Source organism: Rutidosis leptorrhynchoides, chromosome 3, assembly GCF_046630445.1.
Source record: "Rutidosis leptorrhynchoides isolate AG116_Rl617_1_P2 chromosome 3, CSIRO_AGI_Rlap_v1, whole genome shotgun sequence".
NCBI classification, from domain to species: domain Eukaryota; kingdom Viridiplantae; phylum Streptophyta; class Magnoliopsida; order Asterales; family Asteraceae; genus Rutidosis; species Rutidosis leptorrhynchoides.
In genome coordinates this window covers 385265224-385269604 of record NC_092335.1, presented here as the reverse complement: position 1 = coordinate 385269604, position 4381 = coordinate 385265224, and positions in this window count along the sequence as shown.

The window sequence follows — 4381 nt, the reverse complement described above, 5'->3', positions numbered from 1 at the left end:
ATATATATATATATATATATATATATATATATATATATATATATATATATATATATATCCCATCCATCACCACCAATCGGCCTCCACTCGTGATCACCCTCTCCGGTCACTTCACCATAAACAACCATCTTAAGCACCACCATTAAAGCAACCAAGACTGCTACCATATCAATGCTACTGCTACGGTTTTCTTTTTCTTTTCTGTTCACACTCGCAACCACCATCTTAATCTCTTCTTTTCTCTTGATTCACTCGAACCACCTTGAACTACACCTCATCACCACCTCTCATCACCAACTCGAACCATCACCAACTGCTCTTTCTATTTCTCCAACTACTAAATTGTGTTCAAATAGAAACACAACGAAACCCACTTGTTTCGTTGAGTACTGCAGCTGCTATGTGACGATCGGTCCAAATCCATATGGACGAACACGTCATTCATTGATTTCATTGCGAGGTATTTGACCTCTATGATACGTTTTGTAAACATTGCATTCTTTTGAAAAGGCACACCATAAATGAATATTTAAATCAAAGGTTTTCGACATCTAATGATTTCTACATATAGACAATCACCATAAATAATAGTTTACAACAGTACTTCCATTGACCATGCAGTCAAAATAAGATACATGGTGATGATTTGGTGAATGCAACGTTTCCTTGAAAAATATGTCATGCAAGACTCCATGCACATAGCTTGTCTAACATCTAAGCAAACAGCGGAAGACTTCTAGGAAACCTGAGAATAAACATGCTAACAAGTGTCAACACAAAGGTTGGTGAGTTCATAGTTTTAGTGTTTCGTATAATCTGTATATAAAAGTGGATCACAAGATTTTAGTTGTTTCATCCAGAAATGTTTATCAATAGATTATATAAAAGTGGATCACAAGATTTCAGTTGTTTCATCCAGAAACGTTTATCAAAATATTCTACGAAATTGAGCACCCTGGTAACTAAACTTTAACGTATATATAATTTGTACCCTTTGTATAATCATCTTAATAATACACGCAAACCAACGTGTACGCTTCTCAAATAGCATACGTCCGTTAAAAGGCTAGTGCTCTAGCTTGGACGGGGATATCAAGCCCTATGGATCCATATACTACTACTCGCGCCCACCAGTTCTTATAACTGGCAGTTACTAGTTACCAAAGCTAAGGGATTTTCGGTTCAAACTCAGTGTAGAATTTAGTATGTACTTGTATCCATTGCGTTTAAAATAAAGTGCATGTATTCTCAGCCCAAAAATATAGATTGCAAAAGCAATTAAAAAGGGAGCAAATGAAACTCACGCATATAAATATTGTATATCGGTTAATAAAGCATTTGCATGTATTCTCAGCCCAAAAATGTAGAGAGTAAAAGGGATCATATGAAACTCACGCATATAAATATTGTATATCGGTTAATAAAGCATTTGCATGTATTCTCAGCCCAAAAATGTAGAGAGTAAAAGGGATCATATGAAACTCACGCATATAAATATTGTATATCGGTTAATAAAGCATTTGCATGTATTCTCAGCCCAAAAATGTAGAGAGTAAAAGGGATCATATGAAACTCACAGTTTAATATTGATATACAATATTGCAGGAAAGCACGTAGACGCATCGGAGATGATAAACACGAGGTTTGATTCACAAAAATACCCCCGAACATTACCCATAATTTCCTTGGCAATAACCCATATTTTCCTTAGCTCTAGCTCGCTCGGAAACTCGTTTTGAAAATTACTTGGACATCACTCCGTCGTAATATTTTTTTGTACATTATTATTTTTGTATCGCAAAAATAATAACACTAATAATAATAAAAAAAAAATAATAAGATTAATAATAATCTTATTAATAATAATAATAATAATAATAATAATAATAATAATAATAAATAATAAATAATATTACGGAGTATATATATATTTGTGTATGTGTGTGATTTAAATCGAGCGAAAACACTGAAATTTATAGATGTGGCCTGAAATCTGGAGTCATGCGACTCGCATGGAAATGGCCTTCTGGCCATGCGACTCGCATGAGGACCAGGGACAGCTCACATTGTTTTGGCTCCTAGCTTGTCGACATAATATAAAATAAATATAAATATAATATATATAATTTAAATTAATTAATTATATATTATATTAAATTCACGTGCATAGTTGACTTGTAATTTTTGTTCCGATAAGTCGTACGTTGTCACTCGACTTATGTCCCGGTTCCGGTTTTTCGAACGCCCTTTCGTACGCTGAGAAAACTTGTACTTTACGTTTCGTGAATCGTACCTTTGTCAAAATATAGTCTTAAATCATCCATAAAATATACCACTGTAGCAAAGTTACTGTAGCAAAGTCAATTTTTACTGTAGCAATTCACTGTAGCAAAGTCAATTTCACTGTAGCAAATAGTGATTTTCAAAAACACTGTAGCATTTTGGGTACTGTAGCAATTTGAAATGTTACTATCGTTTACTAAATAACTTGAAATTATATATATATATATATCTTTTTAATATATATAAATCAGTTTTTTAAATACACATTGGAAGTTATTTATAAATAAATTTTAATAATAAATATTTCAACTTATCATATATATTCAAATAGATATTTAAACCAATAAGTTTAATGTACGGTATCAAATAATTAATACATTGTTACCTTTTCAAGTTATAGTATATATGTATCTATTTACATATAATTGTTCGCGAATCGTCGAAAACAACCGAAAGGTATTTAAATATATAAAAATAGTTCAAAAATTTTAAGATTCAGTTTTACAGACTTTGCTTATCGTGTCGAAAATGTTAATCATACAAAGATTAAGTTTAAATTTGGTCAGAAATTTCCGGGTCATCACATGCTACTGCTGTAAATCACGAATATTTGCTGCTATATCTTTTTATTTGAAACAAACAAACTTGTTATTGTTATAAGAATGAAACATGAGTGGTTTAGGTGGTCGACAATGAAGTTACTGGTGGACGTTTTTTTTTTTTGATTGAAGTGTGGGACAACAAATACCACAAAGATTTCTTGCTTTTAATAAAGTAATACACCCACAAATTTCGGATGGGTATATATATATATATATTTTTGTGAATGGAAGAGGTATATGATGATGGTTTATTGATAAAGCATTGTGGTTTTGTCTCCTATTTTTTTTTTTACGACCGAAACCCTCCAGCAAAAAGGCTGCTATTGAATTCTACTTCTAATCCAACCTCACGTACCATTAAATGGGTTATCGAAATTGGGCTGCTGTATATGATTGGGTTTATTTTAAGACTTGAGCTTATTTTAAATGTTTGGCCGAATATATTTGCTGTTGGGCCGAGACAAAAATCCTGCTGGGCCGAAAGAAGTGAGGCCACACAAGTTATAGGATTTCTAATGGGTTACAATTTAGAAATGAGATGGCAGAAGGATGGTTAGGCATATTGGGTATAACCGAGAGGTCGGGGTTTCGAGCCTAGGCAGGGGCATTATTTTTTTTAAGCCTATTTCCTTGAGGTAGCTAACTCATAATTCTTATTATTACTATCATTATTAATATTATTATTACTATTAATTAAATTATTAGTATTATTATTGTTATCATTGTTATGCTATGTGTTGTTATTATTAACATTAATATTATGATTATTATTGAAAGGACCCGTTCATATACATTATAAACGATTCACAATAGTTGATTACATTGCGAGGTATTTGACCTCTATATGATACATTTTACAAACATTGCATTCGTTTTTAAAAGACAATCTTTCTTTACATCGAAAATTGGCAGGCATGCATACCATTTCATAATATCCACTATCCAACTATAAATTGATTTAATAATAATCTTTGATGAACTCAATGATTCGAATGCAACGTTCTTCGAAATATGCTATGAAAGACTCCAAGTAATATCTTTAAAATGAGCAAATGCACAGCGGAAGATTTCTTTAACACCTGAGAATAAACATGCTTTAAAGTGTCAACCAAAAGGTTGGTGAGTTCATTAGTTTATCATAATCATTTATTTCCATCATTTTAATAGACCACAAGAATTTCATATCCAGTTCTCATAAATATACGTCCCATGCATAGAGACAAACATAATTATTCATATGGTGAACACCTGGTAACCGACATTAACAATATACATATAAGAATATCCCCTATCATTCCGGGATCCTCCTTCGGACATGATATAAATTTCGAAGTACTAAAGCATCCGGTACTTTGGATGGGGTTTGTTAGGCCCAATAGATCTATCTTTAGGATTCGCGTCAATTAGGGTGTCTGTTCCCTAATTCTTAGATTACCAGACTTTAATAAAAAGGGGCATATTCGATTTCGATAATTCAACCATAGAATGTAGTTTCA